The sequence below is a fragment of the Phoenix dactylifera genome, chromosome 14 (assembly GCF_009389715.1).
Source record: "Phoenix dactylifera cultivar Barhee BC4 chromosome 14, palm_55x_up_171113_PBpolish2nd_filt_p, whole genome shotgun sequence".
Taxonomy (NCBI): Eukaryota; Viridiplantae; Streptophyta; class Magnoliopsida; order Arecales; family Arecaceae; genus Phoenix; species Phoenix dactylifera.
Window position 1 is genome coordinate 10,129,756 of NC_052405.1, and position 18,474 is coordinate 10,148,229.

The following is an 18,474-nucleotide window of genomic DNA, read 5'->3' on the forward strand; positions in this document are numbered from 1 at the left end:
ACCGAGATTTTTTAAATTCTTATGTATCGAACTAATCTTTTATGCCAGAAATATACTATCAGTTCTTAAGAAGATGACTGCATAACTGGATCTGGCTACGGAAGAAACGTAAATCATTCTATAAGCAATGCATGAACAGCAGCAGCTCAAATTCAGAGGACATGCAGGGTACCACTTCGATCTCCGTCAGATGGTGCACAATGAACAGCAATTTGGCAAAAGTTGCAGAGGCGTTTTAGTTAGCAATACAAATCAAACTTAGGGAAGAATTCCCGAGCTACCTTCGATGATGTTATTGGCAAGACACGAAGAGAAGACAAGCATTGGATGTCCTCTTGCAATGGCCTCAAGCTGAGCCTGAAGGGCAAGGTCGGCCCTGACCACTCGCAACTTTGCTTGAAGGCTTCAATTTAGGGCCAAACTTGGGCCCAAAAGCTCTTTATCCTCATATTTGGCCTGGGTCGAAGGCAACCATACCTAACAGGCCTCAAAGCCAGCCTATGTCTGTCACGCCCTGGAACCAGATAATATTTAGCAGGAGAGCCTCGTGTCTCCCCCCTTATGTGGCCCCCATGTGGGCACTGGGTGCCTCACGTGTTCCGCGGAGGCGCCCCGGCATATGAGGCGGGTGTCTCCAAATCCTGCAGACGCGTTTTGGGAGGAAAACAAAATCGGAGAGGGACGAAGGACTCTTGCGTGAAGCTCCAAAACCGGACAATATTTAGCAGGAAGCCCCGTGTTTCCCCCCTCATGTGGTCCCCACGTGGGCACTGGATGCCTCACGTGCCCTACACAGGTGGGGGCGTGACAATGTCCATCTCGAGTCCTACAAACTAATTATCATTTTTTTATTGGATGCATTAGCATGATCCAAGGTTGTGTTGGTAGCTTAAAATTCTCATGAAATACATGGAAACTGAGAACCAATAAAAAAATGACGAAGGATAGAATTTTTAAGTCCCTACTTCTCGAGCAAATGCCGTTTCAATTTCTTTATATATGATACATTCTGGCAACAAACAAGTTAGGGAAAGAGTCTTGATTTATTATCAGTGGCCAGCCCTTAAATAGCAGTCGGCTGCATCCATCTTATCTTCTGCTTAGAATTAGAAAATAAAAATAGGAATCACCATAAAAGCTAATATCCAATCAAAAGATTTACCAGAACTATTTCTATATACGTATACTCAACAAGGTTGAAGCAATTAATATAATATGGTTATCATTAAAATTTTCCTCTGATGACGACAATTAATAAATATGTTATCAGGCTCTGTTTATATAGGCCGGGCTTTGGTGCTCTCTCTCTCTCTCTCTCTCTCTATATATATATATATATATATATATACTCAATAAGGTTGAAGTAATTAATATAATATGGTTGTTATCATTAAAATTTTTCTTTAATGAGAGCAATTAATATACAAGCCGGGCCTGTTGCTATCAAAAAAGCCTCCTTTTTTCACCTGCCATTTGCTTCAAGTAAAACCCATCCGCCATCACCTTCGAGTGCCGACCGCGATCCATGGCGTCCGAATCGAAAGTAATCGTCTCCTCTTTCCCCCCTATTACTTCTTCACCTCGATCCATGGATTAGATTCCTCGCTCCCGAGCTGAATTCCCTTCTAATTCTGTTCAATTTTTTTTCCCACGAGATCGCGAAACCGGCAAAGCTGACGCTCTATTCCTACTGGCAGAGCTCGTGCTCGCAGCGAATCCGGATCGTCCTCCATCTCAAAGGTTGGATTTTTAGATTTTGCCTTCTGATCAAACCCTAGTTTTTTATGAATTCACCGAGTTTTCTTTACTCAATATCGGATGATTTAAATTACCTTTGTTTCTTTTTCTAATAATTTATTCTCATCTTTATAGCTGTTTCTCTTCTTCTTTCTTGGTGGAATTAATTTAAATTACCAAATGGAGTTATACCTCTATAATGTTCCTTTGGCATGCAGCTCGAAATTACTTAGGTCTTGATTGGGAGAGCTGTCGACGGTAAAACTTTTGGAAGCAGAGAATTTATAAAAAAATGTTTGGATAACTACATTTCTAAATTGCTGTTTCATTTTAACATGTGAAAGTACTTTTAGTATGACAAAAATAACCATAAAGAACATTGTATAGTATTATACAATATAGCATAACAAAATATAATATATATCAATATATAAATATATGATATAGTATAATATTACTGTAATGTAATATAATATTCTGATATTGATGGTATTGATCTGTTTTCAGAGTTAAAAATTTTAAAAAAAATTTTACAAACAGAAACTAGTACCCCTATTGATATTTTAAGTTTTATAAAAAAAATAGATTTTTTCCAAATGCATGCATTGCATATAGGATATTATTAACAATACCTATAACAGTTGCTTCTGCTGAAAGAAGTTTTTCAAAATTAAAGTTGATAAAATCTTATTTGCGATCAACTATGTCACAAGAAAGATTAAATTGATTAGCTATATTATCGATTGAAAATAGTATTTTAATGGATCTTGAGTATAAAAGTTTAATTAGTAATTTTGCTTCTCAAAAAGCTAGACGAATTATTTTTAAATAAAAATTTTAAAATATTTTTATACTTATTAAAAAATTTATTATTTAAATAATAATTAAAAAGGCCTCTTCTAATGAGTTCGCGTAAGGCCCCCAAATGTATTGGGCCGCCCCTGCTCATGATTTTAACGTTTTCTGAGGGGATGGAATGTATTTATTCTTTGGTTTGCTTATTAGGGAAGTGGACTCAAGAACAAAGTTAGTTGCATGATACTTCTAGAAAAGTATGACCTAACATACTAAATATCTATTAGTTACCGTTGATTCCCTTGAGTTGATTGTTTAATCCTTGAACCATCAGCATTAAAATCTCAGAAATCATCAAAACCCATTCACTAGCGAAATCTAGTAGATTGAATCCACAAAGTTGTAGGAATGTGCATTGCTTGTGTCACCAATCTTTCAAGGACGATATTATTCCTATATGGGTATATATCTCATGACAGGAATAAATTACTGGAATCTATAATGGCCGTTCTGAAAATGCAATGTAGAATTATGACTGGTTCATAGGGTTCCCCTATCATCCATAACCACAAAAAGTTGCAGACACCATCTATGATCGCAAGCGGACGATCTACCGATTAATTAAGTCGGTTTTTCTGATATTAAAACAAGGTATCAGTCATGCAGAGAAGAATAAGATCAACAAAAGCCTTGAGGTTTACAAAAGTTTGCAACAGTACTAAAGATGTTCCCTTAGTGACGTAAGAGTAAATTTTCCATCTTTTATGGCAAACAAGATCGCAATGACTCCCAACCATTTGTGGTCACACCCCTCACTTTCCCTCTGTAAATTGGAAAAGCTCGTTGACATTCTGCTTGTCTTCAGGATATCAACTGCCGAGAACTGAATCCCTCCATTTATATTATAACCATCATGACAATTAGAAATTGGTCCTATAGAATTTTATAATGTTTACATTGCTAGCGGCATCTCCAATTGAAGAAGCTTTGGGACAGCTCGCAGTTTTATTGGTAGCTAATAGTAAACATTATTGTGAGGCAGCATGGTTCATGGCTTCTCCCTGCGACATGCCATGCTCAATGGGACGGGAGGATCTGAAAATGCCCCACCTTTGATCTGATCAAACACCCACCTGTTTGCAGCCTCTGTGTAATGAACTCCATCCCAAATAATGCTTTTTGAGGGATCCTTGCATGACTTGCCGAGCAGAACATTAGTGCCATTCACCTCAGCCGTATCGCTGCACCTCACATTGAAATCGAAGTTGTACTCGCCACCACCATATCCACAGCAAACTCTAAGTGGCTGCTCAAATCCTGAAACCATTTCTAGCTTTAGTAAATGGACATTTCATGCTCTATCTTTCTACATGGCGAAGGACACAGAAGTTGTGGCAAAATGAAATGAAATTTGATGAAATGGTTCGATCGCAAAATTGTTAGCAGGTTGGTCACAGTGCGTCATGCTTGTTACAGGGATTATCCATCACCATTGCCATTGTTAGAAGGGGTTGGAGGGCCTTACCGTACTTTGTGGCTTCACTTATGAGTTTGTACTTGATGGAGTATATGTCGACCAATGCGATCGCTGCGAGAGGAAGATCCTTACTTAGCTGGATTACTGTTTCATTGAGCATCCTGTTGAATTGCTGGGGCTAATTGATTGTAAGGAATGGCACAGCCGGCAGAGTCCAACTGTTCTGCTGTGAGGGGCATTCGTAACAAAACATAAGAAAGGCAGCCGAGAGGACCAGTGTTGTGGATCCAAAATGACCTTCCTCCCTCCTCGTAGATGCTCTGCATGCCAACACAAGCTCACCATCATACCATATCTCAGAAACATCATCTGTTTTCAATCTATCCATACCTTTATCACCGACGAGAACTCGTTCAAAGCATTCGGGATGTAATCGTTTGCCGATATGTTAAGGAAAGAGAAGGCAGTGATGTCGTTTCTGACCGATGTCGAATGTATACAGCGCTCGAGAGAAGTACTCCTTTCTGGGCATCAATTCCCTGTAAACTCCTCCTGCAGTTTGTTTCATATGCAACAAAAGTTTGATAAATTTAAGCAGCAGAACCCAACTGCTGAACTACAGTGGAGTGATGGCTTAGAATGACTAGAACTTGCCTCGTTCGTAGATCGTTTGAGACCGGGATTTGAACTGCAAGAACTCATCCAGCTGCACATCTAAAGAGAAGGGACTGTAGCCACCCTGAGAAAGGGTTGTGTTCTGCGGCATAATTGTAGCTGCTGCGGACGCAAAATTAGCACCATGCCGGAAATTCGTGCCCAATGAATCAAGGTAGGCACTGAGGTATGGCAATCCAAAGCTCTCAGCTGGAAATTTGACAAAAAAATATGACCACAAATTCGATCAGATAATTTATGGTGGAATCAGTACTAGGATTCTGTATTGGGTCTCCATGAGTGACCCCCATGGGCTTTGGTGATCTTTAATTCCCTGAAAACTACCCCTCAAATTCAACTGTTTGAAGTAAGAGTTCTAAATGGCGTTGATTAGCAGCTAATTTATATGGATAAAAGGGAGATAATTACCAATGAAGTCGATGATAAGGCGGGCCATCTGAGTACCTGCCTGCAGGCATCCTGAAGAAGGTCTCACCGTACGGTGTGCGGACCGGCCCGAAGGCGGCTGAGAGACCACCTGTATCTGAATTTGAGTCGCCCAGATTGATAACGGCAGGGAAATGGCATGGCGAGGATGAGACTGGGACTGAGAGCAGCAGCAGAACTGATAGGAAACCAAGAAGAAGAGGAGAAAGCTTCATTGCTTGGATCTAAGAGGTGACAGAAAGGAGGCTTTGAAGGAGGGAGGCTTTGAAGGAGGGAACTCAGGCTGGAGGTGATGCTGGATTGTTTGAATAGATAAACTCAAAAGTCGAGAAGTTGCCAAAAAGACACAATGATGACCGCTTGGTGGTTGCCCACTCTCTTTCAATCTTAAGAAACATTTTGATAAAAAAAATTTGTCTGCTGCAGTCCATTCATAAAAGTTAATATTGGCAAAACCGGGTCAATGTCAAAGTAATCACGGAGGATTTCAGTTTTGGATGTTCAAGGAGCAATAATGTTTATATGAAAATCCTAAGGCCGAGCTGATTGCTATGGATACCATCTGTATTGAGGCCCAATGAATTAAAAAATCTTATCTCAAAACTGTTGTTAGTACCTAAGCTAGTTCCAATCATATTAGTTCATTGTAATAATAAGATTGTGATAAAACTGACTGATTAAAAGTATACTGATAAAAGATGAACCGGCGTATCCATCTTCACCATACATTTATATGATAACTCAAAAGAAATAATATACTTTCTTTGAAATTTGTCAAAGTCTTAGAAAAACTTGGCAGGTTCACTAACGAAGAGTTTGCCTAGGAGTAAAGTCTTAGAATCATCGAGGAGGAATGGAGGATAGGGCTTAAGTCCATTACTTGGTCATCAACAGTGGATACCCAACCTTTGTAATTAGAGATCCTATGAAAGAGAATCATTATGGTAAAAACGAAGCTGATTGAGTGATCGTATCTAAGCATATTCTTAGAGTATATCTTCTTCCATTTCTATGACGAACGCTTATATCGGTAACAAAATAAACCCGACAAGTTGAGTTATACTCTTAATGAGTCCAAAATAAAAAATTTGCAAGGTATTAAATCACAAATATTTTTGGAGGAGATACTTATATGAAAATAATGCTGTCACGCCCCGGATCCGGATCCGTGACACGGCCGTGCTATTGCCGACTATCGCCCACAGTAGCACGCAGCCTCATACAGGGGTAACAGGTAGCCAAAAAGGATTCATCCTTATATATATATTAAAAGTTTGCAGTACAACCTTCAGATTTGAAACCAAAAATACAAAACTTCTATGCTATTCAAATGTACAGAAGTATATAAGCTTCTCCAAAAATACGAAGCTCTGTAACAAAATAAAACATATCTGATGGCGATCACTGGTGAGGATCTGAAAGAAAAAGTAAACGAACGGATATGAGCTACACGGCTCAGTAAGTAATCCTGCATAATCCTACCGGATCAACCAGTAGACTAAACATGTAAATCAGGGTTTTGAGAAGCTGACATGCATGTTTATCTAATAATCATCCTGGCATAATAAGGATGCAATTTAAACAAAGCAGTAGTGCAAATCACAAAATTTTCATATTATATGCATATGAAACCGTGCCCCCCGGCATGCCATGGTCCTTTTACTCTCGGATGCTACTGCGAAGTCAGACTCGGCCACTGGCGGGGCCAGCTCAGTTACTATTCAGCCACTGGCGGGGCAAGCTCAGTTACTATTCAGCCACTGGCGGGGCAGGCCCAATTCCAATTCAGCCACTGGCGGGGCAGGCTCAGTTACTATTCAGCCACTGGCGGGGCAGCTCAGTTACTATTCAGCCACTGGCGGGGCAGCTCAGTTACTATTCAGCCACTGGCGGCTCAGTCATTCTCAGTAGCATCTTTGAGCCCATTATAGTGCCTCTGGGCTAGCTAAGCCTTTATAAACTTACATGCATGATTATAATATCAGTATCATCATGTTGCATACATAGCCATAGCTTCTGGGATCATTAAAGTTACTTATGCATTGTAACATATCATGTATGAAATATATATACTTAAAATAAATGCTTAGGAAACATTAATAACATAACATGATCCATAACAGGATTAGGACAGGTTACTTACATTCTTCACTAATCATGCATACAATTCAAATTGTATAAAGAAAAACACTGGTTCATCTCATAAAACGTAGTACAAGATCTACGATAGGATTAAGACAGATTACTTACCTCAATTCGCTTTCCAAATTTCTCAAGTCCATGTGACAAATCCTTAATCACCTAAAACAACACCATAGGGATCACATTATTCCCCATTTATTTATTATAAAATTTCTTAGTTCATCATACTATGAACTTACTTGCTTGGATCCCATCCAAGGATCTAGCCCAAGTCCAATTTACCCAATTTAGAGCCTTTGGGGCTCGATTTAAAACCAGATTAGGTCCACATGGGTTGATTGGGTTTTTAATTAAAGGATTGGGCCTCGTTTATAATTGGGTCCAACCTTTTCTAGCCAATTGGGTCCTCTGATTTGGTCGATGTGGCTCATTTGGGCCTGAGTCAGGGTTAGCTCAAGGTCAATTCGACCTTCTGTCAGTTGAATTGGGCTTGAATTGGGCCTGATTCACAATCAATTAGGTCTGCTGAGACCAACTCAGCTTAATTGGGTTTGGACCTATTTCAATTTAACTTAAAATTAGCTCGGATTTAACCCAATTTATGGTTTGGGCTCGTCCAAACTTAGCCCAATCTGATTGAGCTCGGATTTAGACTTAGCCCAGTCTAATTGGGCTTGGGTTAGTCAAATTTGGCTAAACCCATTTTATTTTATTTTTTTTCTTTCTTTCTTTCTTTTTCTTTTTCTTTCCCTTTTTCTTCCCTTTTTCTTCTCTTCTCCTTCTTCTTTTCTTCTCCTTCCCGAAGCTTCCTCTCCTCCCTTCTCTTTCATCCCGATCTCCCCCTTCCTCTCTTCTCCGACGATGGGAGCACGACGAGCGGAAAGGGAGGACGGCGAGTGGAGGGGGACGGCCCACGACCGGCGGCGTCCGCAGCCAAGCCCCGCGGCATCCCCGGCCGAGCCTGCGGCACTCTCGGCCGCGCCTGCGTCGACGGTGCTCGCGGCCGAAGCCGGCGGCCGCCGCACACGACGACGAGGATGAGTCCCCTCTTCCTCTCTTCTTTCATTCTTCCCTTTTCTTCAACCTCCCTTCACCAACCCCCCATATTCTCTCTCTCACTCCCAAACCCTCTCTCTTCCTCTCTTCATTCTTCCCCTGTGAAGGAAGAAGGGGGGTTTGGGAGGGCCGAGCCACAGTCGGCGGTGCCACGGCCGAGCTCGCGGCGTCCACAGCCGCGCCTGCGGCTGAGCCCACGGCCGCGCCTGCGGCGGCCTTCTCTTCTCCCACGGGGAAGAGATGCCGGGAGAAGCCGGCGGCACTGCGGGATGCCCGCGGCCGCTCCCTTGGTCTGCCAGCAGTCCCCTTCCTCCCTTCTTTCTTTGTTTCTTTGTTGTCTTGCACAAAACAGGGGGAGAGAAGGCAGGGGGCTTACCTGGCTTTTTGCTGGTTACCGTTGGGCAGTTCTTCCCCCTGGTAGTCCCTCCTTCCTCTTGGAGCTTCAGGGCTCCTTCGCCTTCGGCTCCAGGGCTTCGGCTCCCTCTCTCTTTCTCTCGTTCGGTGTTTAGGGGGGTCTGTGATTTGGGGTTGCCGGCAGAGGCTTAAATATTTGTTTAGAGGATGAAACCCCCCTCTGAGAGGTCCCATCCTCTCCTTTCCTTCATACTTCGGGACTGGCCGCCGCCCCCCCTTGTCTCCGGCGCGCCGGCATCGGCTGCCAGCAGGGGGTGCGGTAACCCCTCCCTGTCGGTCTTATCCCTTCGTTTTTTTTTTTTATTCCTGATAATAATTATGCTGGCTACAGTGAAATTTGGGCCCAACCCTTAACTGGGCCTATTTCTTATTGGGCCTAGTAGGTTGTGGGCCCGGACATTACATCCTTTCCCCCTTAAATAAATTTCGTCCTCGAAATTAAACATACCTCGGTTCTCGAAGAGCTGAGGGTAGCGTTGTCGCATCTCTTCCTCCAATTCCCAGGTAGCTTCCCTTTCAGTGTGGTTGGTCCACTGGACTTTAACGTAGGGAATGGTGCGCCTTCGGAGAATTTGCTCTTTTCTGTCTATGATGCGCAGGGGAGCCTCCTCATAGGTTAAATCTTTATTTAATTGCAGAGGCTCATGTGGTACCACATGGCTGGGATCCGGAACGTACCTCCGTAACAAAGAGACGTGAAAGACGTTGTGTACGCCTGATAGCTCTGAAGGTAGGGCCAATTTGTAGGCAACTTTGCCTATTCTAGCAAGAACCTCAAATGGGCCAATGTAGCGAGGACTTAATTTGCCGTGTCTTCCGAATCGGGTAATACCCTTTGATGGTGAAATTTTTAGGAAGACAAAGTTCCCCTCCAAAAATTCCAAGGCCCTTCTTCCTCTGTCAGCCCATCTTTTCTGTCTATCCTGGGCAGCTTGAAGCCTTTGCTTAATTAGTAGTACCTTGTCTCTGGTGTGCTGGGCCAGTTCGGGGCCTAGCATTTTCCGTTCCCCGACATCATCCCAGTGTAAGGGGGATCGGCATCTTCTCCCATAGAGAGCTTCGTATGGGGCCATCTGGATACTGGAATGGTAGCTATTGTTATAAGCAAATTCCACCAGTGGTATGTGACTATCCCAGTTTCCACCTAGGTCCACAGTGCAAGCCCTCAGCATGTCTTCCAGAGTTTGGATTGTCCACACAAAGATCGTAATCGGCTTAACAGAAATAGGTGAGAGCATTAACATCAAACACTTTTCATAATCTATAATCCTCTTTCTTCTCTTAATTTTGCCTACAATTTAATGATCAACCTTTACCCTAGCAAAACTTCAAACCCCTTTCAAATAGGTAGATCGAAAATGTCATAGCTAGGAGTAAGGAACATTCCAGGTCTGAGCCCATCCAAGGCACCATCAATCCGTTAATACTAAATTTAAGATGCTCAAAATCTCCCAGGAGTTGCCAACAATAGAAAAACTCACTGGTGAAATTATATAGCTATCTCCAGATTATTCATAGAATCAACAACACTTTTCTCCACTAGAAAGTTAACTCAAATCTTCTAATAATTCTCTTTATCAATACAACTTCATCAGTAGATCTTATCAAAAGAGTAAGGTCCATTACTTCGAGATTTAGTTCTTTTAATAGGTGATCTAATTCAAACTTTTTTTTTTTGTTGCTTATACACGAAAATCAACATCTTAATTTTGAATAAAAATATCAAATTTCTTTATCAAACTATCAACTGCTCTCGATTAACCGATCTATCACAAGATTGGATCATAAACAACTCTAGTCCACTCTTGATTGAAATTCATCATGGTCTACTGATAACCTCAATTTCTTTTAATCAGATGGAGAGTTGATATTAATTAAAAAAAATTCAAGCTTCACATTTAGAAGGACGGAGGTTCATATCAGCATATTTCAGATCTGAGATCAAAATCGATGATCCATTAATTCTAGTCAAAAGATGCTAAGAATTTCTTAGCACGACATAAAACTGGAGAATCTAGGATAGCACCGTGCTATCCAAAATCAGAACATTCTCTTTTTATTTATCAAGAAAAAATCCTACTACACCAAAAAACAGATCAAAACTTTCCGAATTAAAGGAATCGCACTTCTAACCAACTTAGGTAAATAATTCAGACCACTATATTTTCGCTGCGCACTCTGATTCAAAACATCAAAATCCTTTGAATTCACTAATAACTTTTGATCAACATACTACTTGTCTACAAACAGAACTATTTAATACCTCATGGATATTTGCACTACAAATCTTTCCTCCATCTAGATCGAATTTTACTTAGCTAGAACTGCTTTTTACTTTTCCATGAACGAGCAAAGAAAGGGTATCCCAACATGAGATCCCCTTAAACAAGTGACAAACGTTTTAAACGAATTTTACATTTCCAGCAACTTCAGCCATAAAAATGAGCCTTCCTTTCTAATAAGAGATGAACTCTCAAATCATCTTAGAATATTTTAAGCTCAGAATTATGTAAACTTCTAGAAATTGTTTCTCAATATCCTAATCTTATATTAGGTATCTTTAAATTGCATGAACAATAATCTGCCCTACTTTAGCATTGCTAGAAGGTGATTCTGGATCTCACATCTCCGTTAAAAGAAAAGGATGTATACTTTTGGTGTAAGATCTCTATTTAAAAATCTTCTTCTTTTGTACTCTTTCCACCAGACGATGATATGTGGAATTATCATCCATAACTTTCACCTTCCTCATGAAACAATTTAAACTTGCTTCTTAGTGATAAACGAAAGCATTTGATAATTGCCCCTCTATTAGAGATGAAATAGTTTATTTCAAATCTTAGAAGCAGGGTCACTAAGTACAAACCCCTGAATCATCATGTGCTATTGGGCCTGTTCCCATATCAACTCTATTGCTGATTCCACTCGCATTTCCTAATGACCCCATGTCATCATCATTTTCTTCTCTTTTTTTTTTTGTCAAAACATCAACTAATATTCGTTTAATTGATTTATCACAGGATCACAAACAACTGCACTTTATCCATAGTAGAACATTTGAGCCTAAAATATTCTTCAACATTGAAAATTATTCTCAGGATTTACTAAATGACTTCCAATCAAAATATTAATCTTGCATTATAATTTGCAAAGATCTAATATTTCACATTCCAAGTAAACAAAGGGGAAACTCTTAGATCTCATTCTCAAATATATTTTCTTTCTATATAATAGTTTCATGCATAATTGTCATACAAATTTCATCCTCGAAGAATAAAAATCTTTCCTTGTCCAAGCCTTAAACAACTTATGAATGAACCCTATCTTGCCATCAAAATAATTAACTTCAAACTAGAAGTATTATCCACAGTACCCAGTATCAAGTTAAACTTCCAAAATCACCTATATACTAATACACAAATAATCACTATGTACTTTAACATTCCATGGCTAGTACTCCACTTAATATCAGTCAAAATCTAATTTAATCATAATCCAAAAAAACAAATTACTCCATCGAGAAATCTCCAAAATAATTTATTCTTATTTTGGCATGGCTTGCTAGCATTCTGATTCAAAATACCAAAATCCTTAGTAGTCTTAAATCTTAAATTCTGATACCATACCTGTCACAATCATGCCCCTAGAATGGTTTTGTATTAGCCCTAACATCTTTCTTTTTGTTGCTCATTGTCACCTATCAAAATATTTGTGTCAAGCAATTTTTTGTGACTGACCGATGATGCGACCAATAAAATCTTTTCTTTCTTTCCAATATACGAAATCTCACTAAATGAGACTTAACTACCCATGCCCTTATTAAAATTTGAAATTTTTTTTTTTTACTCATGATTAACCTATAGCTCTGATACCACTAGATGTCACGCCCCGGATCCGGATCCGTGACACGGCCGTGCTATTGCCGACTATCGCCCACAGTAGCACGCAGCCTCATACAGGGGTAACAGGTAGCCAAAAAGAATTCATCCTTATATATATATTAAAAGTTTGCAGTACAACCTTCAGATTTGAAACCAAAAATACAGAACTTCTATGCTATTCAAATGTACAGAAGTATATAAGCTTCTCCAAAAATACGAAGCTCTGTAACAAAATAAAACATATCTGATGGCGATCACTGGTGAGGATCTGAAAGAAAAAGTAAACGAACGGATATGAGCTACACGGCTCAGTAAGTAATCCTGCATAATCCTACCGGATCAACCAGTAGACTAAACATGTAAATCAGGGTTTTGAGAAGCTGACATGCATGTTTATCTAATAATCATCCTGGCATAATAAGGATGTAATTTAAACAAAGCAGTAGTGCAAATCACAAAATTTTCATATTATATGCATATGAAACCGTGCCCCCCGGCATGCCGTGGTCCTTTTACTCTCGGATGCTACTGCGAAGTCAGACTCGGCCACTGGCGGGGCCAGCTCAGTTACTATTCAGCCACTGGCGGGGCAAGCTCAGTTACTATTCAGCCACTGGCGGGGCAGGCCCAATTCCAATTCAGCCACTGGCGGGGCAGGCTCAGTTACTATTCAGCCACTGGCGGGGCAGCTCAGTTACTATTCAGCCACTGGCGGCTCAGTCATTCTCAGTAGCATCTTTGAGCCCATTATAGTGCCTCTGGGCTAGCTAAGCCTTTATAAACTTACATGCATGATTATAATATCAGTATCATCATGTTGCATACATAGCCATAGCTTCTGGGATCATTAAAGTTACTTATGCATTGTAACATATCATGTATGAAACATATATACTTAAAATAAATGCTTAGGAAACATTAATAACATAACATGATCCATAACAGGATTAGGACAGGTTACTTACATTCTTCACTAATCATGCATACAATTCAAATTGTATAAAGAAAAACACTGGTTCATCTCATAAAACGTAGTACAAGATCTACGATAGGATTAAGACAGATTACTTACCTCAATTCGCTTTCCAAATTTCTCAAGTCCATGTGACAAATCCTTAATCACCTAAAACAACACCATAGGGATCACATTATTCCCCATTTATTTATTATAAAATTTCTTAGTTCATCATACTATGAACTTACTTGCTTGGATCCCATCCAAGGATCTAGCCCAAGTCCAATTTACCCAATTTAGAGCCTTTGGGGCTCGATTTAAAACCAGATTAGGTCCACATGGGTTGATTGGGTTTTTAATTAAAGGATTGGGCCTCGTTTATAATTGGGTCCAACCTTTTCTAGCCAATTGGGTCCTCTGATTTGGTCGATGTGGCTCATTTGGGCCTGAGTCAGGGTTAGCTCAAGGTCAATTCGACCTTCTGTCAGTTGAATTGGGCTTGAATTGGGCCTGATTCACAATCAATTAGGTCTGCTGAGACCAACTCAGCTTAATTGGGTTTGGACCTATTTCAATTTAACTTAAAATTAGCTCGGATTTAACCCAATTTATGGTTTGGGCTCGTCCAAACTTAGCCCAATCTGATTGAGCTCGGATTTAGACTTAGCCCAGTCTAATTGGGCTTGGGTTAGTCAAATTTGGCTAAACCCATTTTATTTTATTTTTTTTTTCTTTCTTTCTTTCTTTTTCTTTTTCTTTCCCTTTTTCTTCCCTTTTTCTTCTCTTCTCCTTCTTCTTTTCTTCTCCTTCCCGAAGCTTCCTCTCCTCCCTTCTCTTTCATCCCGATCTCCCCCTTCCTCTCTTCTCCGACGATGGGAGCACGACGAGCGGAAAGGGAGGACGGCGAGCGGAGGGGGACGGCCCACGACCGGCGGCGTCCGCAGCCAAGCCCCGCGGCATCCCCGGCCGAGCCTGCGGCACTCTCGGCCGCGCCTGCGTCGACGGTGCTCGCGGCCGAAGCCGGCGGCCGCCGCACACGACGACGAGGATGAGTCCCCTCTTCCTCTCTTCTTTCATTCTTCCCTTTTCTTCAACCTCCCTTCACCAACCCCCCATATTCTCTCTCTCACTCCCAAACCCTCTCTCTTCCTCTCTTCATTCTTCCCCTGTGAAGGAAGAAGGGGGGTTTGGGAGGGCCGAGCCACAGTCGGCGGTGCCACGGCCGAGCTCGCGGCGTCCACAGCCGCGCCTGCGGCTGAGCCCACGGCCGCGCCTGCGGCGGCCTTCTCTTCTCCCACGGGGAAGAGATGCCGGGAGAAGCCGGCGGCACTGCGGGATGCCCGCGGCCGCTCCCTTGGTCTGCCAGCAGTCCCCTTCCTCCCTTCTTTCTTTGTTTCTTTGTTGTCTTGCACAAAACAGGGGGAGAGAAGGCAGGGGGCTTACCTGGCTTTTTGCTGGTTACCGTTGGGCAGTTCTTCCCCCTGGTAGTCCCTCCTTCCTCTTGGAGCTTCAGGGCTCCTTCGCCTTCGGCTCCAGGGCTTCGGCTCCCTCTCTCTTTCTCTCGTTCGGTGTTTAGGGGGGTCTGTGATTTGGGGTTGCCGGCAGAGGCTTAAATATTTGTTTAGAGGATGAAACCCCCCTCTGAGAGGTCCCATCCTCTCCTTTCCTCCATACTTCGGGACTGGCCGCCGCCCCCCCTTGTCTCCGGCGCGCCGGCATCGGCTGCCAGCAGGGGGTGCGGTAACCCCTCCCTGTCGGTCTTATCCCTTCGTTTTTTTTTTTTATTCCTGATAATAATTATGCTGGCTACAGTGAAATTTGGGCCCAACCCTTAACTGGGCCTATTTCTTATTGGGCCTAGTAGGTTGTGGGCCCGGACATTACAAATGCAGCAACCACTGGAATATTACAGAACGATCTAAGGAGGGTCATAGCTTATTCAACTTGCAGTCATTTAGGCTATATGATCTTTGCTTGGCATCTCTAACTATTCGGTTAGCGTCTTTCACTTAATGAATCACGCGTTTTTCAAAGCATTACTCTTCCTGACTCCTGAGTGCAGGTTCGGTGATTCATGCCATGTCGGATGAGCAAGATATGCGAAAGATGGGGGGGCTTGCCTCCTCGTTTCCTTTGACTTATGCCATGATGCTCATGGGCAGCTTATCTCTAATTGGATTTCCTTTACCAACTGGATTTTATTCCAACGATGTGTATAAATGCAAGGCCGGCCTTTAAGTGGTGCTGACTGTGTAAAGATCTAATTGGTCTGTACTGCATGTGTGATATTTCAAAGTCTGAGATAAAGAACCTAGCTCAAGATCTAATCTATTACGTTTTCTTGAGATGAATGCAATTAATATTAAGTAAAGTTCAAGTCCACAGGACATCTCAACTATTGTATAGTATAAATTACTTAGATATTCTTCTTTATATTTTTGAAAAAATTTAAATTTTCATAGGAATTGTTGGAAAATTTTAAATTATGAAAAGATTTAAATTTTTAAAATAAATTCTTATCTTCTTCGGTTAGTCCTACGTTAGAAATGTAAAAGCAAGTTGTCTTGCTTTTATGGAAACCCCGTCCCTTGAAACCCAAGTCTGGCTTCAAGGGAAGTGAGTTGGTGACCACACACATGCGCAACTTGGCTTGGCCCGCCGTGTGCATGGCGTGGTGGGGCGCATGACGCGTATAATTTTTGCCATACGTCTCCTTTCAAAATTACATCACTTTGGTCATTTGGTCAAGGTTCATAAATGGGGTCCAGGTCCATAGCCATGGGATCATCACATGATCACACCATCACACTTCTGTCTGTATGCTCCCTATTAAAGTTTGAGATAGAGACTCCTACTATTTTTCACTCGGTGGCTCTTTCTCCATGCTTTATTTTTCTTCTTTCACAATCTTTATATCTTCTAAGCAATTGAAGGAGTCAATCGTGTCTAGCCTTTCAGCAGTCATGCTCGTCAGAGGAGGATCGGGCTGAGCCATGTTGTTGTACCTTAGATGACGAGATTGCCGTAGACTCACACGAGAGGGCGAATCACGTTCTTAGGATAGTTTTTTTCAACATGCCTCAATCTAGTCAAACTTATCCATCAATTTAATTTTTCAAAAGTTTTCCAGATATAACCTTAAATTAAATTCATTATTCCATTGCAATATAGCAATTTCTAGGTGCCATAATGCCAATAGATCTTATGTTAAAATACATGGTGCTGGGGTTCGGTATATAGCTTTCATGGTTCTAGGATTGAGGTAATTATGTTTCTAAGCAATGGGCACTTCCTATCAGTAATGATGCGAGTTCATATGTATATACTCTTCCAATATTTTTGTCAATTGCTTGCAGATATATTGCGAACATAGAATGAAGTTGGATCATTTTGACCGATAAAATGAAATATCCTCCATCATTTTTCTTGTTTCTTCAAAAAAATAAATATATAATCATTCTAACAAATGTCGAACATATACAGTGCTTGAGTAGTAATTCTTGGGCATCAAATGCTTGAAGACACCTCCTCCAAGATGAAATCCCTAAGACTTAGTCTTTCCTTGGACCATATGCGACTGGGATTTAAATTGCAAGAAATGGTCCAGTTGCAAGTCTAAATAGAACGGATTATGAGCACTCTGAGGAGCAGTTATGTTCCATCGATGACCAGTCCACCAAGCCATAATTAGCAAACTTGGAGGCACCAAAGTTCTACACGTGGCAAGGAAGACATACCGGAAAAGTTTGTCAGCCCAACTATGCCTTCTATTTCTAGACAAAAGGAGGATGCACACGTTTTCTTATTTTTATATCCTTAAGTACTTGTCATATCATGAAAGATTATTTTAATTATTTTAAAAAAAAATTCTGAGGTAATATTTGGATCGCATTTAAAGTTAACGATTTAATTAATATTTTGTTAAATTATAGAATAAAATTTTATATAAAAATAAGACTTAGAAAGATAAGCCTATAATTTTTTATACTATTGATTGTAAATATAATTTATTATTAATTTTAGAAAGATTTTTGTGATTTACTTTGTTTATTAATAGCATTCTTTGTTGTATTATTCGTTCCACATCGATTACTTAAGAAAGAGGAGGGGGCTCCGTTCTGTATAAAACCAGGCGACAGGGTTCAATTTAACGACGACGGGGTCGACGTCGAGGCTCGTGGCATAGGGCAACGGCACGCATTGACCTTGGCGGGAGCGGTGCTCTTTTTTTTTTTTTTTAATGCATCTTTGTCTTTTGAAAAAAAAAGGAAACTTTGTTTATGTATGTTTAACATCAACAATTAAGGAACTCCTAAACCATGGTGCAGGATGCTGCAATAAGAAGTAGAAGTCCTATCAAGAGTTATATTCAATGTAATTGCGATGTAGCACCGGGATTTTTTAAATTCTTATGTATCAAACTAATCTTTTATGCCTGAAATATACTATCAGTTCTTAAGAAGATGACTACATAACTGGATCTGGCTACAGAAGAAAAGTAAATCATTCTATAAGCAATGCATGAACAGCAGCAGCTCAAATTCAGAGGACATGCAGGGTACCACTTCGATCTCCGTCAGATGGTGCACAAGGAACAGCAATTTGGCAAAAGTTGTAGAGGCGTTTTAGTTAGCAATACAAATCAAACTTAGGGAAGAATTCCCGAGCTACCTTCGATAATGTTATTGGCAAGACACGAAGAGAAGACAAGCATTGGATGTCCTCTTGCAATGGCCTCAAGCTGAGCCTGAAGGGCAAGGTCGGCCCTGACCACTCGCAACTTTGCTTGAAGGCTTCAATTTAGGGCCAAACTTGGGCCCAAAAGCTCTTTATCCTCATATTTGGCCTGGGTCGAAGGCAACCATACCTGACAGGCCTCAAAGCCAGCCTATGTCTGTCACGCCTCGAAACCTGAC

At 41.0% G+C, this 18,474-nt stretch overlaps 1 pseudogene; it reads right to left on the reverse strand.

Moving 5' to 3' along the window:
• Positions 1-3,392: 3,392 nt before the first annotated feature.
• On the reverse strand, positions 3,393-5,515 carry LOC120113054 (annotated as a pseudogene).
• Positions 5,516-18,474: the final 12,959 nt, after the last annotated feature.